The 26,092-nt window shown below is 40.4% G+C and overlaps 1 protein-coding gene across 3 annotated transcripts in view; it reads right to left on the minus strand.

Moving 5' to 3' along the window:
• Positions 1 to 26,092, minus strand: part of ZNF608 (zinc finger protein 608) — a 122,989-nt gene that overhangs the window by 89,039 nt on the left and 7,858 nt on the right. The window lies entirely within an intron of this gene.

Consider the following 26,092-nt stretch of genomic DNA (forward strand, 5'->3'; position numbering starts at 1 on the left):
CTGTCCTCAGATATGCATGAAAATGAGCAGCCGTGTGCAAAGCACGCAGTTAAAAACACTTTAAAGGCACTGGTGCTGAATACTGTACTCCAATAAACCCTTCATTGATATTCAGTGTTTGGCAAATGAGAGCGCCATCAAAAACTAGGAAGAGAACCGTGAAGAATAAATGCTCTCCGAGAGCGAGGCTTGTACTTATGCAGCGCTAATGACCGTCTTAAAAGAACCATTCTGCACGGTTACATCCTTTTCAGATTCACAGCTGCAGTCTCACCAGAGCAGCCACACATCATAATCTGTGACATCTCGGCGTAGAGAAAGCTGCACAGATTGAGAAGCCATTACACCGCCAGCTAAAGGTCACTGCAAATGCAATTACACTCAAAAATAATTAGCCGCCATGCATAATATTCAGATATGGGTTTCAATGTTAGCATACCATTGTTGACACACCCATTTGCCAGGCCATGGTATTACTGCATATGTGAATTTTTACTTTACCCATAGAGCATCTTGACGTTTTTTTAATAAAAAAAAGTGTGAGATAAACAGCAGTAAGCCTGCCCATCTCACAACTTGCTGGTTATGAGGCCCCACAGCCTCTGAGGATTTGTAACCCGAGGTGTGTCGAACTAAATGGTATAAACACGTTTAAAAAAAAATCCCGAACCAGTTTTCCACGGAATTCCTCTTACTTTTGTTTCCACTTTAAACCGTTCTTCCATGTGGTGTCTCGCTGTGTAAAGCATTAACCCCTCCCCCGCCTTCTTCTGCATCTCAAGGCAGCTCTTTTTACAAGTTAAAGAAACCATGTGGATACAAATCTTCTTTCAATAAATTAGTCACAGGCCTTGTGGGCAAGCAAAAAAAGCAAATAATCCTCGCTCTGAGATTCCCAACCACATCCTCCACAGAAAAAAAATCCTTCTCTCCCCAGTACTCTCTCCAATTATCACACACGCACAGATGCACACAGGATGAAAGTTTCTGCATAATGCAAAAGATTATTCTCTCAACCTAGCCCGTATTTGCTTAGTCATTAAATAAGTCTCCATTGTACTTTGAACATTTCTTTACTAGAAAAGCTGAAGTGACACTTCTCAGTGTCACCTAAAATTAGCCATACAATTTCAAGCCTATTAACAGTTTGAATCCATCCATTATTGCAAAGCCTAACAATCAATACAAAGAAACCAACTGAAAGCTTCAGCTGAACCACAATGCAAAAATATTTCAAAGAAGTGACCAAAATATTAAGAAGAGTACAATATTACGATAGCTTTCTGCTGGACCGGGGATGTTCGTAGGGGCGTGGAAGAGAAGAGAGATGGTAGAGGGCTTCACTACCTTTCACATTTTGCAACAGTAGTGTTCTTTTTCAAAACCTGGCTTGGGGTTAGGCCAACACAGTGTGAAATTTGCTACAGTGATGGTCTTTTTCAACCTCAATCAATCGATAAAATGTAAAAAAATATATATTTTTCTCCACAATGATCCACTGAGTGGAAGCATACTTTGAATCACTTTCATGAAGACCACATCAGTCTAAATGTATGTTCAGTTCTTGGATCACTATCAGTAGTCTGTGTCCACTGATAGGGAGAACAGGGAATATCCCGCACACACGAACAGCACAGCAACTCTCTAGGGCCTTTGAACATCTCACTGTTTTCTGTAATGTTTTTATTTAGAGCCTTTAAATGTGTCAATTGTTGTTTGCATGTCATTTTAGGGATCTAGTTCGTGCTACCGGAAATTAGTAAGTATTAAGGATAACAAAATAAGTTCAAACCATTCTTTGTAGAAGAATGCAAGGTTCTTGCTTTGAATAGCTGTTTTAGCAGATTTTCCCATGATATGAAGGGCAAAAATTTGCCATCATATGTAGCACAAGGAGCCTCACTGAATTACTTTTGACAAGGGTAGCCAAAAGGGTAATATTAATGTTAATATTGATATAATGAGGGTAAGCGATAAGGTACATGTGAGCAGCATAGAGGAGGTCAGGCTTGAATTTCACAACTAACATTATTTATTAATAAGTTTTATATAGCGCTACATTGTTTAATAGCAACTGCTTATGCCTTTATCTAGCAGTGTATGCAAATTTGACCTTATGTGACTTTTACTACGATGCAACATGTATCCAAAATAAGGTGTGTTGTATACTGACCACACAATGCTGTACAGGATGAGGTTTTGCAATGATGTTGTTTTATTGTATAAAGTTAGTGGTGTGGCACTGAATTAGCTTTAATTTGCCAACATTTTATCAAGCAAACCCACTAAAAAGTTTTTATTTAAAAATTAGATTTTTTTGAAAATGTTAAGTCCATTTTATGTTTGTAATGGGATACAAGACAAAATATTAACTAACTTATGCATTTAGATTTGGGCTTTTTAACTAGCTTATGTAGAAGTTATCCGAAAGCCTTTCTTTGTTTTGACAGTGGGTTTTATACTTTTAGAGCTGTTGATTTCCCAATTTTTTGAGAATGCAAAGAAATTAGCTTACCCCATTTACATGCCAAATAAATCACCTTACTCCGTGTTCTGGCAGCACAAGATATAGAAGTCCAGTTTTGGATCCATTTAATTAGAAATATATTTTATGCACTTTAGACGTGACATAGCTTGTGAAACTAGGATTTGATCCTCGCTAAAGGACACATGAATGTGATTCTGTAGCATTAACTCACATCTTAGCCTGTGTATGACTTAAACAATAGTGGGGTAATTGGTTGCCAAAATAACCAATTATAATGTGATGATCTCTTTTAGAAATGTCGCCATTATCATGAAGCAATTGTCTCAAATGATCCACTTTGTCAAATGTCAAAGATAAGGCCAATGCAGCATTGATGCTGTTTTTTTATTGCAAGCTTGTATAAATTATCTCTTTAGGGATAGTGCTGTTTTGCAAAGAAAATGTAGCACTTTAGGGGTAGTGCTATTTCTACCAAGCAGACTCCTTGAAATGCTTTTATCTCAAATGCCACAGTATTTGGGATTTACATGAAAGTTAAGGAGGAGTAATGGGCCATGTTACGGTTATTATGATTTAAAATATTTAACAGCTATTTCTACCATTTGGTTTTGACAATAAAAACTGCAGAAGGCAGTCAGCCCTAAAGATTTCACAGAACTACTCAAAACCCCCAAAAAAGCCTCAGTGCAGCATTATACCGAAGGTTTGCATTTTGAATCAAAATCATCATGAAACATCGTGAGGAGGATTAATGTACTAAAAGGACGAAAAAAAGGAGCAACTGTAGCAAAAAACTTACATTTCTATAGTTGGCAATTTAAAAAATAATAGATATAAAATTCATAAAATGAATTTAATGTGTATTGATAAGAATGAAATTCTGGTGACCACAATACACATGGATTGGCAAACATGAGAACTGTAATACATGAGGATAAGAATCAACAGGCATTAGGTTTTAACATAAGAAGAAAGATGTAAGAGTTCCATATTCCCAGTATGTGAAAGACCGTGCTTAAAGTGGCAACAAAAACATGATACAAGTAATAAATGGGGAGTAATCACCAAGAAGAGAATCATATTCTTAAAAGTAAAAAGAAAAAGCTCATACAGAAGAAAGCATTCATAACTAGGAAGGAAAGGAGCATTTAACAAGGGGAAAGGCTTCCTAGATGGGATGGTAAAATCACCAGACTACAAGACTTCAAACATCACCTTGATCTAGTAATGAGAGCACATTTTACAGCAATGGCTCGTTCACCACAGCAGGGGTTGTTCTTTATGGTCCATGGGGTAGCTTTCAAACACAGACTTGTGATTTCAAGAGTGATGACATGAAAGCATCAGAAAGGAATCAGAGACAGTTGCCTGTATGCAGCTAATGGAGAGGCAAAAGTCATAACATTGTGTAATATTCAAATAGAAAAAATCTTTACAAAACCTTTATCATCACTATACCTCAATTTGAGATCACAAAGGTAGTGTTACTGCTAAAGTAGCCTGGAGAATAGTCACTACTTAAGGAAATGGGTGAGCAACGAGTAAATAGACAGTACAGTGCAATAAAGGCGTAATCTTGGAGTTGTCCTTCAAAGGAACATTTGTCTTTTAGGTGAGTGTCTCGCTCTTTATACCGCTATTGTAAGCAATGGTTTGTGAATTTGAAACATTAGGCAGCTGAGATGATAATGGTGAACACCAAATTCATAAATTAAAATTAGGGCTATTATGGGATTTATTTTTGAGCATTTATGTTTGTACTACTCATATATTGCTTTTAATGAACAAATTACATTTTACCTAATATATTTGCACATTCATTTAACAGTTAAAATTATGCACAACTTTAATGCCAGTCAGTTTTAGTATTAAAGGCTGACAAATAGAATATCAAAATACGCTTGTGAAAATATTAGCGCTATAGTACAGACAAATTCACTTTCAAATCGGTTTTAAAACGTTTCATAACCTTTTTTAAGCTCCCCATTCTGCCGTTCTGTCCAGGTATCGGCCTGGAATAATATGTTGTGTTTAATAGGACCATATTTTTTAATCTTGCTATTTTAAAAAATCAGATACTCATCTGTAGAAATCATTAACAATGGAAGACTAGGAGGTTCAGTTATAACATCACAAAATTAAATGATGGACGGAGTTTTGAAACTTTTCAAACACTCACCCCCAGTCACAGATCTGGGTTTAATCCACTGTTTGGACCAAGCCATATGCAAATCAGTCTTGATCCTGCTCGCTACGGGAACAGTCCAGCCCAAACTGCCAGGCCAAATCCTCCCGTGACTCCCTGGACCGGAAACAAGCATCCTGGGAGTAGGGTCAAGAATTATTTGCATATGGCTGGGTAGCAGAGAAAGGACAAAAGTCAGCCAATCATAGAGATATTTTTGTGAGCCCACTCCAGTGAGGCTCTGTGGTGCTTTACTTTAACTGGCTTTTTTTTTCATTTTCATTTTAACCTTGTCATACCTTTATTAATTTTAATGCACAATGCATGTGTTTTTCAGCTGCAGCCCAAGTGTGCCTCTCCCACCGCCCTGTGCTCGATGTTGAGCTCTCTCTCTTCCCTTTGTGCTTTTTACCCTACCTGTTCATGTTGCCCTCGCCCATTTACTTTAACTCCCCCGCTCTTCAAATTGCACTTTCTTCCTGTTAGTTTGCTTCTTCTCCCCACACCCTTGTGTTGCTTCCACCCTGCATTCTGTCTTGCTTCCCCCACTACAGTATCTGTGATTCCACCATGCCAGCCTTCCGTATTGCTTACACCCCCCCCCCCACTTTGTTTATTCTCATCTGTGTTTTTCCCATTTGTGATTTACTCCAGAGATGCTGTCGGGATTCGGATATGCTTCTCCAGGGAGAAAATTACCTGCACAACTTTTAGATCAATTTTGCCCAGGAACAAAGGGGCACAGTGGCACCAAGAGTTCTGGGCCCTACAATGGTGGCCGTGGGTGTCACCGTGGGAGGAGGCTAGGCCCTCTTGCTTGCTTTCACTGAAGTGCACAACTCCCCCTCTTTGACGCTTAACACCAGTTGTGCTCCGGCCCTCCCAGCGATACTGCAGAGTGAGCACTGCAGAGGAGGAAACCAGTCACTCCTTTCAGCTGCACAAGCTTTAGATTTGACTCCGAGGACTCCAAAGTTTTATATCACCACAATTTTTAGGTCTCACCTCCCATGCTGTTTTTTTAGGCAACTGCCTATTAGAGAAAAGTGTCTGGTCACATTGTAAGGCAGAAGCACTTTCCTTCCAGGGACAGCGTAAAGCTACTCCTCAATGTCTCCCAACACCTATTTTGCCATGTGATAGCAACTGGTGTTTTCCAAGCATAAAAAACAGCAAATACAGTTGCTAACATCAACGTCTTGTCATGGGTAGTAGGCATGGCTATTGAATGTCATGTGAAAAAAAGCCTCTGTCTCCATTGTAAGAGTATAATCAATAAGGTAAATATTGTATTTCTATTTTCTGATATTTTCTGAATTCTAGCTTGTTTAAAGAGGAACTGGGAGAAAGGTATGCCTGAAGACACTGATAAACTGAATGCTTTTCCCTTCACCAATAGCTCAGCAAGGCATCAACATTAAACTCCTTGTTCAAAATATGCCAGTAAAACAATGACAGATGGGCTTACAGAAGCAATCCAAATGCTATAATTAATGAGGCAGCAGAAAATAAAGGGCACTTTTTTACTGGCTGCCTCTTATTTTATTTGTTGAACATTTATGTACAAAGTGCAAAAGTACCATAATGCAAAGCAGGCAAAAGAAAGCATTCTACTTGCTGCCATGGAGAAAGAGCATTTCTCTTCACTTGTTTAATTTGGCATTCAAACAAAAGGCGCCATCTCACCCTGCCAACAAGCTGTGCCCTTTAGCTGGAAGCGGCCAGCTTTGACAGGTTCCCTTCACATTGCTAGGTCATACCAACCCTCCTGCTCCCCGGCCCCCTTTGTTCCTTTAAGAGTCCAGCAATGGGCTCCTCTTCACAGAACTATTGATGCCTTCCATCCCTTCTCTGGTGGGGCAGAGAGAGAGCCTGCAGCAGTATACCAGGCCTCCCAAAAATAAAGGCGATCATTCATCCGCTTGTGCCGCAGTGCCTCATTCTTAACCTCCTTGTCCACAGCAATAGACTACAAAAATAGGTCTTAATCTGTAAACAAATGATTTGCTGTACAATTAAACCATTCACGTCCTTCTCCTTTTCTCTAGGTGTTTGGCCGCCTTCCAACCCCAAGGCACTTAGGTTGCTCTATTATTTAATGCTCATGACGGTTAAAAGGCGATAAGCTCATTTAGAGTTTATGAAACCATAAGCTATCAACAAAAGCCGCTAATGCTTCCAAGATGCACTGTAGGTTTCTGCCTCAAGACGCTGAGATATGAAAACAAGACTAAAAAGGAAAATGTTTGAGGGGGTGGTGGAGGACCTACAAGTGGCTTACAATACATGGTACTTCTACTCATTAATTTTTTCTGTAACCAGGTACAACCACATGGCCTTCATTCACAAACCATAGTATAAAATGTTTGTATTACATACAGAACAAGTTACAGGAACATGAGCATTGTGTAATGCCATCACAGTTTCTTTTAAGGCGGATCGTGACAAGCGTACTTTCATAGCACCAGTGCGAGAAGCACAGGTCTGCAAGAAGGCAGGATCCTCCTTCCCATCTATGATGGGGTTTACATAATATTACATGTCTACATCTATACGTATCAATGTATGCAAATAATCTACTTAAGAGCACCCGTAATATGGTATTGACATCTCTATAGGGCTTACTACTCCTTGTGAAGTGCTCATGGGTACTCGGTTAGTAGTGTGTTAAGTTATTAGACACATACAGAGATATCAATGTTATTCCACTGTAAGGGCATGCAACTGTTAATAGGTTTTGCATGGAAGTTTTTGTAATTCGTGTCATTCATTTCAGTAGGTTATTTAGTTGTACAGACTGGATAAACCTGGTCTTAGGAACACTATGATGGATTCCATTTCCGGAGAGATAGTATGTTACCTGTGGGTACCCAATGTTAGCTATTAGTAATATAAAAAGATTGGGGTTATTTGTGTTATTCCAGTTTTGGGGCAAGCAATTTAAAACAAATCTCATGTATACCAGTGGTATTCATATATAGAGATTGGTTATGTGTGCAGACAGGTTAAGGAATAGCTAGGAATATTAGCTCGGGTGCTTTTTGTCAAAGCTGCTTTTATTAAGGTTGCTATTCCGACCTAAGCAAATTCTTACCAAATGTTTTGTTTAGACTGCTTCCCGATAAACACTGAGGTGGGCTTTTGTCAAGAGTTATGCAGTGAACATCTTGAATACTACCTATTAGTAGGTTATAATTGGTATATGATGTATAAAGGCATGATGGTGTATATTATGCAATAACAAGACAATCATTCTTATTTAATTGTACATTATTATTTGCGATCTAAAAGGTAGCACCACCTAACTGATTGAGTATACCACAGATGGCTCTTCGTGGCAGGCTGCATGGGAGGGGATAGGAGAATAGGGATGTGTATATATATGTGATAAATATTGAGGGATGGAAAGGAAAGTATTAGTATGGAGGTAAATGGTAGTAGTTGAACCATGCAGTAGGTTTTTGTTGGTGAGAGGAATGACGGTGGATGAGTGCTGGAAGAGCTTATGTGGAGATACATGCTTGGTATATGAGTCTGATGTTTCTTCTGTAGTTTTAATAGGACCGGTTCCGTTGTAATTTTTAAGCAACTGGAAACATAATTAGCGTGTACAGAAGCTCAAGAGTGGTGTACCACTCTGAATAAGGGATCTGGAACCCACAATAGTGTCCTTTGTAGATTCGGCTCAGGAGTGAAATATGGGTGTCCTGAGCAAGGAGTCCGATGCCACCTTAGCTGTCCTATAAGGTATACCAGGAGCAGAGTTGATGTAGTTTGATGAAACTCTGGTACAGCAGTTCCTTGCTATAGGATAACAGAGGCTCTTCCCACCTCGGGAAAGCCGGCGATACGGCGGGGAGCCCAGGCCACGCGTGCGATTAGGGCGTAGTCACCCCTTCCTACCTGGGAGTGGGCACCAATGATTGGGTCCTGGTGGGCACTACCCCGGAAGCAATAAAGTGCTTACCGGGCAGCGCAGGTTGAACCGCCCATATTTAAGCTACCACGCACCAGCAAGCAGGTCTCTTGTTGCCCGATAGTGGCCAGAGAAGATGTGTCGCCGTGCACAAGACGGCCCACCCCCAAAGCAACCACACGCTGCCTGCCAATTGTGGGCCCCTTCCTCGCCACCAGAAGCTGAGCAGGCTCAGGTTTTCACCTGACCCAAGAGTCCTCGATAGGTTGGGACTCTCTGTGGCAGTTTCGGAAGGGGAGAGGGACCAAGCAGGAAAAGAGGGTTGTGTGGGGATTTTATGGTAGAGTTTTTAGGTGCTTGGTTGTTTTTGGTGCCCTGGGTGTGAGCTTAGCTCACGGAGGAAAGTTTCTGCTTTGTAGAGGTGCTAAGCTTTGTGGCAAGCATATTGAGCTTAGCACTGACAAGGTAAATCAGCGTGTGTTTTTTTAAAGAAGCATTTGTTTTCTGTTTGTCCCTTTGGAGGGCCACAAGCCTCTATGAGGCACAAGGGCAAGTCCCAGCTGGGGGGGCAGGTTTGTTGAGAAGGAGGGGCCAGTAGCAAGCACTGAGGAATAGCGAAAAGGAGAGAGTCACCAAAATATTGTGGGAATGCACTCAGAGGTTGAATTGTTTCCCACCTTTTATAATCCAGTGTGAGAAAGCAGACCGCGCTCTACTAGGCTGGTGCAGATTCACTGGAGCTTTGGATGCCATCTTTACTCCAGATCAAGCAGAGCATGGAATAACCTTCAAAGGTTCATTTGTGCACGTCCTTCAGTCTGCCATCTCAACAAAAGGACAAAGCATTGGACCATTAGTGCATTATTTAGTGTGTTGACAGTGACAAGTGCTGCTGCCCTGCGGAAAAATACCCAAGTGCATTAGGCTCCGAGTCAGGGAAACTCGCACTGGGAATGCCCTAGATTTGTACAGCAGTGTGGCTGGTGGAGCTGCCAGTCTTTCCAGGAACCTTCTTATGCGTTTTATGCATCGGGCTTTAATTCACTCACAGGGAATGTTTTATTCTCTTACTATCCGTAACAATAAATGTATCTTCTAGTCATTTAAGCAGTAAAAAAATCATTTCCAGTTAGAATATTAATATTTAACACAAACTACAGAACTACAGAATGGTAAAAATGGAAAAGATGTACTAGTTATAAAAAAAAAATCTGGAAGCATTAAAATAATAATTGATAGTGTTCTTGTTTTGGATTTCTGGAAGCCAATTTATTTTTGAAGCATCAATCACACATGCAAAGAGTTTGTCCCCACTAGATATGAAAAGCAAACAACGGAGCCGGAAAGCATGTCTGTGCTAGGGTTGCAGAAATGAAAGGCACAGCCTTGATGTTAAATAAATCCAAGAGACCTATCTTTCAACTGTTTCAAAAACATAACATTGCTTCATATATTGTTATGTTTGAAAGTGGACCAACACTGACCCTGCTTCGGCGCACTAAACTTTTACAGTTTCAGATCTCATTTTTTAAAATTAAATAACAGGTGCTTAGAAATCCTGCCTTCAACAAGTTACTCACACCGACATCCGGCGAACTCTTCGAAAGTCTATTATTACTGCTGCCATCAATCTGCCAAGCTGCAGAGTGCTAAGCTCCATTAAAGATTTGCACCTATAAGTGTGGCTACTGTCTGCCATCCGTGAGAGCTAAACACACAGCACTGCGGCAGACATGGTAACGCGCCGCAGATTGGAAATGAACTGTGAACATGGTATGAATAAGAAATAACCTACAGGGTAAGATTCATGTTTCAACACACAAACCTCTCTGCAAGCAAAAATCCCCAAAGCAGCAAGAATCCCCCTTGCAACTCCCATTGCCATGTTTTAATGCCGATTTCAAGTCATAATGAAGCAAAACTCAAAATTAACCAGCCAGTGTCTTCTAAATTTTTCACGCCTCGTTTCATCTTCCGAGTTCATTCTTTGTCGGCCTAATTAATGCTCTATCCCTGGCAATGCTAGGATTCCCTCAAATTTGAACAAGTACTGGCAAAGACAACCGAGCTGAAGTATGTTGTTACATTATGCTAGTTTGCATACAGGGGATAATCACAGATAAAAGCATCTAAAAGAAATTAAGCCATAGAAAAAAGGTGTCTTTCTTTCTTTTTGCAGCATCCATTTTTCTGATGCCGTTGTCAATGCTCGCTCCACAGTTTTACAGGACGGCTTGTGGGCTGTAAATTAGTTGCTCAAGAACTCTAATGGAAGCGTAAGGTACACCTATGCAGCCAACAGAAAAACACTGATGCCAAAATACTCCTAAGGCTAAACCAACGGCTGAATGACAATATCAGCAAGCCAATGGCTGAAGGTTCAAAAGCAAAGAAGTCCCTGGCTTAGAGAGACTGACCCCAACCCCCTTAAGGTGTAGAATACAATATGTGCACCATGAATAGTGCAAGCATGATACACAACAAACCTAAAGAAAAAAAGGGACGGAAGATAAAAATAGCATAAATTCACCAGCCACATCTGAATTCAGTGTGTCCTCATTCTATAACTCCTGGTCATCAGCCCTCAACATATTTCTTCTCTGGCCACAGAATAAAGGCATTCTTTACAGATATATGAGGATTACATTCTGGAAGACAGTACCTTGAGACCCTAATAAGGTACAGTGCGCTATATAAGTGCTTTGAGGCAAGTCAGTATGTCAAGTCTGACTGACTTGACTCACCACACTTGACATGTGCAAGTACTGATTGGGGAAGCCTGAAGTGATGAAAAAAACAACAATTAATGCATTTAATGCCACGTAACCATTCATCAAGGTAGACAGGGGAATTTTTTTTTTTTAACACGGGACGGTATTGGTGGATTCAAAAACGTGTCAGAGTATGACGCACCTTACCAAGGGCATTCTGGAGCCAATAGTCTGGGCAGCAGTACTGAGAAGCACATTAAAAAGCCAACACTTCCTTACTACAAATCCAAAGGCTAGAATTAAATATTCAAGAGCAATGATTTGTTTTTAAATGTACTCGTAGAAGGAAAACAGCGGACCTAATGTGGGAAATTTTAGTCCCATTTTGCAACTAATTGAAAACAGATTAGGACGAGGTCTCTGGGGAGCCCTGTCAGGCTGGGAGCTGGCGCGAGGGAAGAGCGAGGTGAAAGGCTCGCTGAGGCCTGACAGATTTACAGCGCTCGAGGCAATAAACGGGCACTCCATGAAAATGAATGCGTTTCGCTGATAGTGCTCGCAGTTTTCTTAGTCACATATTGATAATAAAAGACACTATAAAAGCGTGAGTTTCGGCAGGTAAGGGAGAAATGAACGGAGCAAAAAAAATACCAGAATGTTACAAGTTGCAAAGTGAGGTGATAAGAAGCTTGAAGTTAAAGATTATATGCGCAGATTTGTAATCGTATGCAAAATAACCCTAGATGATCAGATATGTGCAAATATATCTAGACGAAAAAATCTGGCCATCAAACGCAAAGGAGATGGTGTAATAATTCAGTGTTGCTGTAATAGAAACAGCTGGTTGGCTTCCACCCTGGTGCCAGACATCTGGAGAAGCAGCATGGGGGCGAGCTGCTGAAAGATTTCAAAAAGAATGTAGACACCAAACTTGTGAGTGTGCCAATGGTCGGGTAAAAGAAGCGATGTTATTGCCCGGCTGTCCTCAAACAAAAACACAACCATCATTCATAGAAAGGAATGAATGTAGAATGGGAAATTGGTTTCTTCTTCTTCAGTCACACAAATAAAATGTAATAAGGAATCCAAACAGACTATATTATTAAGAATTGATATGGGACTAGTTATTTTTGTATTACTTATTCTAATCTGGCCCTTGCAAGAGATGATTGAAAGTTATTGATCAATGTTGCTCAATAACTTTTTACATAAGTTATCACCCAACACTGTTCAGGCTACCTAACTCCCTTCCAACAAAATGCAGCCACCCCTTCCCTAAAATGTAAGCAGAGAATGTAGTTAGTTGTAATTCTATTGATATCCCTTTTCTCGCGCCTTAGAATGACACTGTTCTTTTGCTTTAATTATCAACCAAGTCTATAGAATCCATAAAAGTTGCATGCAAAGACCAGAACAGAATCAGTGCATGAAGCGTCACCATTCACATGGCCTTGTTGTGCTTACGACGAGGCAGCAAATCTAAGACGAGATATGTGCGATATCAAGGCCACAAGACTACCTTGCTGTAGCAAGAGTGAGAAATGAGATTTGTGTGCCAAGAAAATTGTGCTTTTTAGCAATTCTAATTTGTTGATTGCATTAAGCCATCTCTGTGTTGCTCATTAAATTTGCTCTTGAGTAAAAACTAATTTCAGAATCGGACTTCTATGTGGGTCTTTACTAAATATGACATATGTCGGAAGCCATTCTGGAGAGTGTTTTAGTTTGGTTGGCTCTCTGGTGCTTGGGTAATGTGTTAATCCATCACAAATCAGACTGTACCTACACATGTCCAGAATTCTTCTTAGGGTTCAATTCTCAACTTTGTGAAAAGGTTACCAAACTATTCAACGTTGGTTTCCTCCCACTATTTCGGCTAAGTAGAAGAACACAAACCAGCCCTTTAGTTTACTTTGGCAGATAAAAAAATATATATACATTTCTGAGCGCAGAACTTCCTTTTTTAAAACATTCTTCAAAAATGTTGTCAGAGATCTACAATCTGAATAAATGCTGAGGCTTATTTGTTCACAAGTATCTTTGAAATTATATGTGGAAAGGACAAACCTACGACTTTGGGCTATTTACGAAAGTGAAATTTGGCTTGGGATGTATGTTGGCCTGTCCACTGTGTGAGGGCAGGGCCCTCCTTCCGAGCTGGAGAACTAATTGAATTGTGCTTTATACCAAAGACAACTGTTTCCATAGTCTTCTGACCCTGATAACTGGCTGCAGAACAGACAAAGAAGCAGACAGCGAACAAAGCCACCCACGACAGAATGCCTTCCCAATGACAGATTTAGTCTAGGATAGGAAGTGAAACTGCAGCTGTGCCGCGATTCAAGACTGTCAACTGTGCGAACAACTGCTCATTGCAGAAAAGAAAACCCAAGAGTTGGCAACCAATCTTCCTATTACTAAAATAAATATATTTTAATCTAATGATAGTCGGATAATCTTGATCTTTCTCGGTCATCTGACTGAACCAGGAGAATGCCTGCCAAAGTAAGAAATTAAAAAAAATACCATCAAAACCTCAAAATAAGCTCCCTTCAATATAGGAAAGCAATACAATTAGTAATAATGAATAATTTATTCATCCCATGCTAAAGAAACGTACAGATTCCCCTTAATTAAACAAGGACAATTGCTTCCACAGGGAACACCAAGCAGAGTTTTAAATCAATCATAAAATGCAGTCTGGGAGGGAGAAAGGTCTACAACGCGAGTATTTTATTTATGTACCATAAATTCTAGTTGGAGAAAAATAAACTGTTCAATGCAAGTACCTTTGTTTCGGATGTCAAGGAGGCATATGGCAGTATTTTCCCAGTGATTATAAACTGGCATCAATGAAGAACAAATAATGTAATGTAATGTTCTTTTGCTGCTGTGAAGCAAATATTTGAACAAAAAGAGCTGTTTTAGAGGGTACCCTGGGCTTAATTCTCATTATAAAAGAATAGTTATGAGAACTTGAATGCATGTCTCGTGTTGAAATAGAAAACTGAGCACAATTAATTTCTAGTTTCGCAGGCCAGATGTGCCTTAAGCTTTCCTGGGAACGAAAGCTTGAAACTCTCAGGCCTCCATTCATCCAGAGAATGAAAGAAAGTGGTTTCTAGGAGCTCACAAAAGTGTGACCAATCCAAGCCGCTTCTTTCTGCTGCTAATTGAAGCATGTAAAAGATTCAGTTTCTTTCGGGAAACTCCACATATACACCTTTTATTTCATGGTCGTATGACTGAATCCAGAATTAGAGAGACTTGTGGGAGATCAGTGCAGCTAAGGACCTAAATGTTATTACAAATTCTCGTGAGAGGGCAGGAAATTGCTAGCAGGTGTTCTCAAGTTACCCTTCAGTCACGGGAAACCAGCAGAGAAATAAGAAAAGAGAGAACACATCAAAGCCCATAAAGTTCCTTGAACTAAAGCCACCCAACTTCTGGGTCGCTGCCTGGTTACTCGACAGGGTTATTTATGGATTGCCGGTCTTTCTATAAATAGACAAATCTCAATCATTTAAAATAAACATTTCTATTTTTTATTTGTGAACGTGAAACTTCTACTGGGATGATGTTGCTGATGTATTCAGTCCTACCGTTTATAGGTCACATTGTGTGACGGGCCATTGCTTCTGCTGATGCTACTCAGAGAGGTGCATACAAAAGAGAGAACTGAATACAAACACTACTGTGTGGAGACGTTGCAGATGAATCACACAAGTGTAAACCGGTCGGAAAAACTGCAGGCACAACATGAAGTGTGCACATTTTGCTACTTTCTAAGCACTGGGTCTAAGAGCTGCCTGCTGAATGCTAATTTTCACCCCTTATATTCCGAGGCATGCAGTTACCTAACTTTCAGGAGACTGCATGCATCATTATCTTTGTTGTGTGCTAAGATTGGATTTTGCTCCAGGTTAGTGTTTGAGACTACAGCAGAGCTGTATGTGAAACGCCTTCCATGTTGTCATTTTCATGTAGGTCAAATAGATAGCCAACTCCTGGCAATCTACTCATGTTCAGTCTGTATTTGGGGAGCCCTACCAAATGAACATAGCAGCCAATGCCATATGCAACTGTATGAGGACGGCCAATAAAACTGCTGACAGATGGGTAACACTATTAGGAAATAACGGAATCAAGCAACACAGAACAACTTCCTACACTTATACACAAACACAAACAACTTTCAACGACTGTGTACAGAATTTCAGTTTCTAATTCACAGTTACATTAAAATTCTTATTACATCCATTACATACATCACCTGTGGCCAAGGAAGTAACTCTGACCAATCTTGCAAGCCAGTTACACACTTTAGAAAACATAGAACACAATACCATAACTGCCTCCAATACTCCGACATATCCCTAAACTTTGGTTTGTAGGGACACAGATAAGTTCAAATCTTCATCAGAGTCACCAATGTTTTTCTGAAATAGGTGTTGCACATCACAGCTCCAAACATCAAATAATATTACAGAAAATATTTGCACGTAAACGTCTACAACATGCATGTGTTATTGACTGTGTGTCCAACTGCTGAAGATAAACAGTATTAGAAACATCACCGGAATCAATAAACGGATAACGCCTATTGCACAGACAGGATTACAAAACTGCATCTAAGCCATATTTTTCCGTATATCAAAGAGCAGTTTGAGTGTTGCCTAACTTACGTCTACAGTATATCCTACTTTAAACATGAGGGTTTGTGTCTACATTGTTGAACAAACCTTGACCACAGTGCCTTCCCAGATAAAAGCATTTTCAGCAAATAAAACACAAGTGTCCCAATACAGAATTTACATTTTGAAGGAAATGATATTCCTTCTCTGTGTAAATGAAAATGCTTCATGCTCAGTTTGCTTTGTGATGACTCGATCTGTGTTTCAATGGTTTATGAATAATTCAATTGCAAAAGCAATTTAGAAAGATATGGAGCGAAACTGAAACTGCATCACAAGAACAATGATTTTTGTCTTTCTGACAAGTCCCACGATCGTGCAGCCAAAGTGCATACAAGGATCTTACAGTAAAAGCAGACTATAACTTTATAAATATGTAAAGGAAGTGATCAACCAAAAATTAGGCATATGTGTAGCTTTCAACCTTAACTGGTGTAAAGCACAGGTCTCGCAGTACACCACATTACATAGTATATCTCAATATACTCCCTGTAATGCATATGCACGCAAGAATGGTTGCAGCAAATGACACACAATCCAGTGAGGTGATAGACTTGTAATAGTGCCAGATGACGGTACATTTTTATGTGGTCTTGCTTTTTATTTAGAATCTCAAATACTGTGTTCTCGTTTCAAAGTTCAGCTTGCATTTTAAGTTTATTTGAAGTGGAATCGACGTGACAAAAAAAAATCAAAGTCCTGCAGCTCCCAGATTTCCAACTGCCCTCAAGAGCAGACCAAAACATAATATTCTGCTTGAACGGGAACCAAAAGAGAGAGAACAATATCAGAAAGAGAATCTGAAGAAGTTATCATCTGCATCTAAAAACTATGCACACAGCACATGGGATTTCTCTTAATTTAGTTTACAGTTTGACTTTGGAAGCAGAGTTTCTCCATAACGCTTCTCCCCCTCTTCTTTCTTGTAATATTCTGAAGACGAAACTGGGTTTTCCTATTGGACGACTCAGTATGCTCAGACCTATTTAAATATTGTGACATGCTTTTATGAATTCTTGAAATTCGAATAAAGATTTTGAATTGAAATTGAATTATTACTTCCAAAAAGATCCCTATTTTATATAGATTGTAGGAGAAATTTTAAGGAGCTGGCCAGGTGTGCTTATTGAAAAAAACACGCCTTACCAGAGACGAGTCACAATAATCAACCTATTCAAGATCATGTGTGCTAGTCTAAAACCCACCTACCCAGAAAAACGTCATAAACGTTTACAAAATGACTGCAATAGTAGCATTTTTCTTCTAGACTGGCAGGCCACACCAGTAAGTGCGCCAATCGACAATGCCCCCATGTTGTTGTTAAATGCCGCTTGCAGCCAGTCGCAATCCTCTATTGAAAAATGTGCAATCACTGGATGCACAGCAGGCAAAAGTGTGACATCTACTTGAACAAGCAGAGGCAATAGCATCAGAGCTTAAGAGATATAAATACACCAAGGGGAGGCAGTCAATGCATAGGCTTGCACGTCTCATTCCTGGAAACCCTTTTAGGCATATCTAATTGCATCATGCAACAAACATCAACGGAACGAAAGGAGGGCCTGATGTATCGCCGTGTTTTACTGCTTCTGCGTCTATGGGGAATGTGTTGGTATATAAGGGCCTAGGCTCGGATGCCCAAGGGCTGTGTTTCAGAAATCCTACGTAAGCGCTATTATCGGAGCTTTGATGTGTCAGCGCCGGCATACGCTGGAGTTCTTGGTTACCATAACAATATGTGATGAGATTTTACAATCGCAGCCAGCAGCTCGCGCTATGCTTAATGGATTAAGGACTAAATAACCCAAAATCGCAGATGATCAACATCTCTGGAGATGGTGTGCACCGCGGATGAACTTAATTCAAAGACGCGGGTAGACCCCCCCCCCCCCCCCCCCCCCCCCCTCGGGCACTGCATCGTCCGCACGGACAGCTGCTTTTGGGACTAGTACTTCTTGCTGTTTCATCAAAAACGAGAGGCATTTGTCAGGGTAAGAAGCACACAATGGTAAACAGAGAAAGGAGGCTCGCTGTAATGCATGCTTTCATTTACAATGTCTTCAATGCTTAGAATTGGAGAAAGAGTCTTCTGCCAAACCCTGCTATCGGAAGTAATGTGGTGGTGCATAATGCTGGCCTCGTTCTGTAAGGTGCTCCTGTTACCAAGCCGCTGACGATTAGTTTCATATATTATAACGACGGCGCGGCCTGCAGAAGGGGGGAGAAGCCAGCCTTATCCAAGAGAGGCTGTCGAGTGTTTGTTTGTGGAAACTGTTTGCCAAACACCGAGCCCGTGGAGAGAGAAGACATTGTGCGTTAATGACACAACCAGAGGGGTCGGCTCCCTTCTTTTGTGGGAGATGCAGAGAGCCCCCTCCCTCCCTGGAGCTGCGTCATTAACATGTCTGTTTCCTGTCAGCCATTTGCAGATAATGCCTTTTATCTCAGGGCGGCACAAGACGAGTCATTAGCCTCAACAGAGGGCCACAGACAAAGCCTTTCTCCGGGGCTCAGATGCTGCAGCCACAGCCCGTGTTGACTTGAGGCGGCGAGGGTCTGGGGACAGACACACTGGGAGGTAAAGCCACATGAACAGATGTGTGATGTGCGCCATCATACAGCTAAACCGGCCTATGGTTGGGGTAAATGCCTCAAGAACCGAAGCAGGAATCGTTTTTAAATGCCCTTTTCATTGAACTCTTACCCTGAGCTGTGTGGTTCTCTTCATTTACAAGCACAACTGCAAACAAAGCGAGTGGCTACCGCAGATAGGGCTATCTCAAGTATGGGAAGGCAATCACTGTTTACAAGAAGCTGAACTGCAACCCCGGAGCGCAGTCAAAAGCAAAGTCAGGAAAAAGGCGGAAACATGAGGGCGATGAGTTGGTTTCAGCTCAACAGGAGGACCAATTGGGCCCACTGTTCCCACGCTAGCCAGGCTCGAGCAAAGCAAGGGTACAGTTGTGTGCTGGACGCAACTAGAGTCGCCCAAGGTTGTGACATAATTCTGACCTCCATCTATACAAACATACGGATAGATTGTGTTTGAAGCACAAAGACTCCTGTCAGTGAGATGGGATGACTACAGCCCTAAAAGACAGACACTCACCATGTGTTAATCAGAATAAAAGTTATCACAAACTCAACCCATTCTATTTGTTTTAATGACAGAGAAGATGCTGCGTTGTACACTGCGTGAAGCAATAAAGCCACAACAGTACATGAAGTTAACTCCACGCACAAAGATTCCTCATTCATGGTTGAACCAAGAAGAAAGATAAATGCATGCTGTCAAAGGCTTCTGAAGGTGATCTCTCTCTCGAAATCCAACTCAGCCTTGAACCACTCTGATTAACTGAAATGTAGAAAAACGTTTTTGATGTCAAAAACAATTCAGTAAGTGGAGGAAAGGGAGAAGATTCAAGTTGGTGATTGTAGCTAGACATGGACAGTCATGCGTTTAAACTTCCATGACGGAGAACAGTCCACAGGGCAGATGACTTCAGCAGAAGAGTGCAAGTGGATTCACAGGTTTCTAAAGTTTTTGATTTCTTCACCTTCAAGAAGTTTAGGTGTAGCGGGCCTTTACTTCCGATCAGTCTTGAGCTTCCTGAGGAGTAAGAGCTTGTAGGTTAGATAACACGGTCATTATTGTGTGAGAATATTTAGTAAATTCTGAATTCACGACCGGCGTGAAGAGGCAGTGAAAGGGAAAAGTGAAGTGACAGCCCGAAGTTGTCTGAACTAGTCGGGCTTCCTCCTGATGCAGAAGATCAGTTTAAATTATAATCTGGAACAAATGCATCATAACATGCTTTTGTAGGCAGAGGTAAATTTATCAGGAGTTCAGTTGCATCAGTAACTGTCTATCACGGTCTACATAATGTCACACTCTCAGAATCCTAGACATCTTATTTTGCCATTTCAGCAAAGGCTTCATAATACAGTCAAGATACACATTATAAAAAATGGCTCAAGCTCCGACATCTCAACTAAATAGTGTACGTAGCATGATCGAGAAAGATGGCATCAACAAAACAAATGCACCCAACCAACCAACTGGTGCAAATATAAAATAAAAGAAGCAGTTCAACAAGCAGAACTTGTTTAACCTTGTGAAGCCAGTAGACACCGTCTCTTACATAAAAGGATTATTCATTAAGCAATTAACATCATTCAAAAATGTGCAAGCGAATCGTTTGTCAAGAACATCTAATTATCTTTTCACTTCTCATAATCGAACAAAAATTGCCTAACTGAACTGATCGTTTGATATTCTATACTGGCCACCCGCTGGAATTCATTACTGGAAGTGGAAACACACTCATTGAGGTCAAAGGGGTCACATAAAAAAGCTTGGCCTGGGCAAAGTGCTGCAACCTTTGACCCAGCTTGAATAGCAATGTCACACAAGTGTCCTTTAGAAGAGGACATTAAGAACATTAACAATGCTAATCTGTTCTTGTTCAAGAGAACAATAGTTATTAACGCTTTAAAATCTCAATGTCTCAAGCAGAGCACGAAAGTGCTCCAGATGAAACTGTGCTGAAAGGGCTCGATAGCCAATAAGGACCGTATTTCGCCAAGAAATAACTGTGTCTGTTTTTTTTATTCAAACACACTTTTGGGCGATCTGATATAGTTCCCTCTTTTCAGGCATGGAGAGCAAAACTAAATAGAATCCAAGAATTGTAAATAAAATATGCACTATTATAGGGCTCAACGAAAAAGTTTGAGAAACGCTGGAGTCTATTAGGGTTATAACCAAGTGTTAGGGGAAAAATTGTTAAAATCTGTTAGGTTAGATTACGATTTATGTGTGTGCAAAAACAATAAAAAACGTATTGAAATAAAAAAAAAAATGAATCACACTTAAATGTTTAGCACCTGCACTTTAAATGATATTCTTTCTAGGGGGAAAACGGTTAACACTGTTAGGTTAGAGTGATACCTAAATGTTTAGCATCTGCACTTTAAATGATTTATATTCTCTGCAATAGGGAGCTGTAAGCACTGTGCACTTTATCCGATACATTTACAGTTTTGAAACATTTTGATGAAATGTTCAATTTTAAAGATCTAGCACCAGCACTTTATATGGTATTTATCTATGATCTGTATTGTTGCAGTTTTCTTTATACATCATCTATTGACAATCCAGTGATGGATGCTGTTTATGTGGCGCAGAAAGACAAGACTTCATCCACCTGATCTGTATTTGCCCGGCCCTGAACCAGGAACGTCGGAGTTGGTTGAAGACCAAGTTTAAGGAATATGGAACACGCACCTGCCGGTCGGCGATCATGCTAATCCTGTGCTCAGTAGATCCGCAACTCATTTGCAGGGCAATCAAATTCAATGACAATTTCGAGAAAAAGCAAAAAAACTGGCGAAGTCTTGAGCCCTGAACACATTTACTTTATTAACCCGAAAGACGCTCTCATTTTCATAACATTTTTTACTCACTCAGCAGTGTAAATTTTCATGTGTTTTAATATTGCTGCATTTACATTTTGTAATGGTTTTTACTAACTATACAATAAATATTATTATTATTATTGACAATGTAATTTAATGTTCTGTTTTAACCTGTTTATATGTACACCATTTTGACAATTCTATGGATTTGTAACTTGTATGAACTCTCAATAAAAAAAATATATTTTTTAAAAAACAAACACACACTTTTGGGCAAGTATCTATATGCCTGAATGCAATACTTTTTCTTATATACAACTTGCTTTTGCTGCTTGATGTTCTATGTATTCCCGACACAGTAAATGGTATCTGGAATATAACAATCCTTTAGTAGCACGTCCTTTACAGGGGGAAAGAAAGTTCAAAGGCAAAGCATAAGGTTTTTACAATATTATTCGTGTGAATGTAAAAATGAGCAAGGTCGTATTTTATCAGTTTGTTTTATGGTGTATTCCTAAAATGTCATACCGAAGTTTGTATCTAATAGAAATTTCATGGCTTTGATTAAGCCCAAGAATACATTAATGACCCTTTGAGCCTACTCAATTTGTATACTTCATGAGCAGGTTGCCAATGGATCAGCAAAAAGGTACAGAAAATGGATTCAGTGCCTGACTTCTGGCCGAATTTATGAGGGGCCAAAGGTACTCCCAGAAACACATATTTATTCTGTAGTCAATGAATAGCTTTGAGTGTCAGACACAACAAGTGTACATACACATGCATTTGGACAGCAACACAATTCACAGCAAGAGTAGCATACCTGTGATGAAAAAAAATTGTTACCGTTGCTATTGTTGACAGGTGGCTACAGAGTGCATAGTTTGTTTTCTCTTACGTGTGTGGCCATTCCACAACAATTTAGAAATATTTTCACAACTCTAGAAATGACAATAAACCTACTCCTTCGAGGAGCAGGGGTTAAAACACTTTTGGAGTAGGAAGGGAAAGGGAGATTATGTAGCAGTGGCGACTCCTCCACTAAGGCAGAAGAGCGTCACCCCACTGCTCAAAAGAAAAAATAAAATGATAATAATGTATCGTTATCATCATTTTGAAGTCAGTGGCTCTCATGGTGGGGCTGGCCAGAGCAAGGGGTGGAGTGGTTTGCACTCCTTATGTGGGCATTACTGCTTGGCCAGCCCAAGCGGGCAGGCCAAACAGTCATGTTCACTTAGCATGTCCCCCTGCCCCCCGACTGCCTTACGCACCCTGGTGAGGAACAGGCAAAGCCCCACAGTCCACGTCTGAGCGTCGAACCAAGGCTCTCAGGTTACTCACAACGCTGCAATGCAGCGTTGTGATTGGCTATGGGGAGCCTGGGAATCCAGTTGCTTCCTGCTGCTGTGAGAGATAGGAAGAGGACTGAGGAGAAAATGCGGCCGGCCAGCCAGCCAGCCCAGGTAAGCGTTTTTGTTTTCATTTCATCCCCCATCCCCACTCCTGTCTGGTAGCAGTCACTACTGTGTTGTAGGTGTAAAGGGTTTCTGTCTGGGGAGAAAAACATATTTTACCATCCTATGATGGAAATGCTTTCAGGTACAATGGCACTAGTGTTATTTGGACTTGATTTTTTATCCCTGTATACATAGGGAGATGTACATGATCCTACTTCAGGGTTTGCATAACAGTTGCAGAGTACACCTGTCATTGGGATTTGTAAAAAAAAAGCATGGCATTTGCTCTAAATGTAGGAGTAACAAGATAAGAGCAAAATCCTTTTTTTTTCAAACGTATGTTAGTCGGACCCCAAGTGTGGTGATCCTTCAGTTCCTGGATGGGGCAAGGTTCTCAGCCAAAAGAAAACTGTCTGGCATGTCAACTGTTGAAAGGAGAATTCAGTCTTGCAGTCAATGGGGGGGGGGGGGGTGTAAGTCCATTAATTGCTCCAAAGACTGGTGCCTTCTACTGAGCTCTATTCACATCATCCCTGAAAGGAGGGGTGGCCTTAGTCCCTAACAGCATCTGTGATCTTGTTGCATAGATTTTGGAATGCATGTATCAATTGGTCTACAGGAATGCCATAGAAACAGCCTTGCAAAATCCATGGAAAGGCAATCCGGTTGGAAATCATTGAGACGTAAATGGGGGTCAGTCTTTGGCGCTCTTAGTTGGGTTGTGTGCATGCTAACCAGATATGACTGATATTTCAGTTTGCAGCTGTCACAGCACGACCAATTTGTCTTGTTTTCCACTGCACAGATGGAGGCAGCTGAAGTGCCTCAACAGGCTGGATAGTCAGTAGACACAGAGGTGTGTGCTATCAGCATAATGCAAGGATTCTGAATCCTTGCTCCTCTGCAGGTCAAGTAAGTACTTGAAGATGCTGCGCAGTATTGATAACAACCTACGGCAATGGGGAACACTACAAAACTAGCAAGAAGTGGAGAGAGTGGCAGTGTTAAAGGGTCACCGGATAAATGTAAGAATCAGAATCAGTTTTAGAGAAATGTGAAGACGTGAAACTTCTAAACAGGGGAATTATGAATCACTTTCTAACAAGTCAATCACTTGAATACTTCACATAAATTTCTTTTGGGAGTAATCCTTGCAAACATAGCAATAGTTACAGATAGCAAGCAAGCCTTATGATAGCAATGCTTCCAGGCAGAAATACTTACAATGACAGAAACCATTGAAAATACAGTCAACACAGTCCAACAACGTGCAGAAACCTTACACAACCACAGCATGTACAATCTATTACCAATAAAGAGAAAAATATACGTAAGGGCAAAAAGAAAAATATATGCAGCGTGTTTAACAGCGAGTGTTTTATTATTAGTTAACTTCAATAATGTTTTCAAATATAACAAAAAAAGACTTTTAAAGCAATTATAACGTTGAAAAACTGTTATGTTCATATATACTAATGTCACATCAGCATTCATTCTGAAACCACACACACATACATGAAAGCAGAGTACAAGAGAAATATGTATAGCAGTGGAGTATCACCTACAGAATATTTCATTGTATAATAAATGGATAAAACGGTCAATATTCCATTCTACTGAACATATGTCTTGTTATGATTAATCTTCCTGTGGCTTGCATTCAATTGGTAAATGGATCCTCGATATAATAATTGCTGTAAACGTCTTTATTTTTGTTAGTACTTTTGTTAAATGTTATATACAAATTATTGAATGTTAACTTTAAATAAAAAACTTGCTATTAGACACCCTGCATATATTTTTCTTTCTGCCCTTTTGTATATTTTTCTCTTTATTGATAGCATATTGTTAATGCTGTGGTTGCCTACGGTTTCTGCACACCGGTGTTATTTTCCCTGCCTTAGTAACCCGAAGGATTAGCAGGGGGTCCAACACAGTCCACACAATGCCACGACTGTAAGCACAGCAGAGCACCCCATAAGATGCTACTATGTGTGTTAACCACACATCTCACAATACAGAAGTATTACACAAGTAAGATCTGAATAAAGTCACCATGTGCTGATGTAACTAGACAGTTTGTTGAACTAATTTACTCTGACATCTTCAGTGTATTCCTGTTTGAAGAACCTCTGACAAATCAATGACGGTGGTTATTGGAGATGGCTCACATCCCCTGGTGATGCGAGGAAGGAGGAGTACATTCCTTAAGGCTCTAGGAAAGCATTCATATCCTTGTACAACACTATGATTCTAAGTAGATCAGACTAACAGGGTGTGGATTCATTTCAACAAGATAAGAGTATAACCCTTGAAATACCATACAAGCCACTGTTGAAGAGACATGGTGGCTAGTAGATGCCATTAAAACAACAAATGATTAAATGTTATTGTTTTTTTGCAGAACACAACTAACTTTGTTGGCACAGACCTTGACTGGATGAAGAAATCCCAATAAATTTCAACAATGTTATGTTAGGTAGGCATGTATAGCGCACTGCTGCCCAGAAAAGGAAGTCCTGGCGCTAATTCAATAAGGAAAAGGGGAAACTGACATTATAAAAAGGAAAAGAGTCAAGTTGTCATTTTTTTCTTTAACCGTCAAAAACCAGTTTCCGGTTGCAAATAGAAAGGCAGCTCATTTAATCAAAAAGGGGCCGGGTAAGAGAAAGGACATCCTATGCCACAATGAAGTCTGCTTTAGCAGATCGAAGGGTTCTTTTGGGAACATATGGATAGACGGAGGTAAGCAAATGCTTGAGGCCAGTACTATGTAGATATTTATGATCCAAATAGAGAGTTTTAAAGTTGGCTCTTTTTCTGACTGAAAGCCAGGTTAGCACATCGAGAAAAGAATCTATACAGACAAGATGGGGTAAGTTTTACAACGGAGCCAATGATTTAAAAGGAATGCCTAAAATTTGAAAATAAATGGAGAAAACTACCTTTGCCAAAGGCAGTATGTAAATGTTGAATAATGTAGGGCTCACAAATGAGGCGCACAGAACACCTTGATTGAGTGGCATGCAGTGCTTTAACCCGTTGGCTGCTTCCGCTATTTTGCGACAGTGCGGCAGTTTTAAAAAACAGGCACGGTCGCGTCGGCAATTGGCCGACTGCAGCACCAGCGAGGTAGTGCTGCCGTCGGCCAATGGCCAACGGCAGCAGCCAACAGGTTAAATTGGCTGGTACTGTCCGGTACGGAGTACTGGCACTTTTATAT

This window comes from Lissotriton vulgaris, chromosome 3_1 (genome assembly GCF_964263255.1).
Source record: "Lissotriton vulgaris chromosome 3_1, aLisVul1.2, whole genome shotgun sequence".
In the NCBI taxonomy this organism is placed as follows: Eukaryota; Metazoa; Chordata; class Amphibia; order Caudata; family Salamandridae; genus Lissotriton; species Lissotriton vulgaris.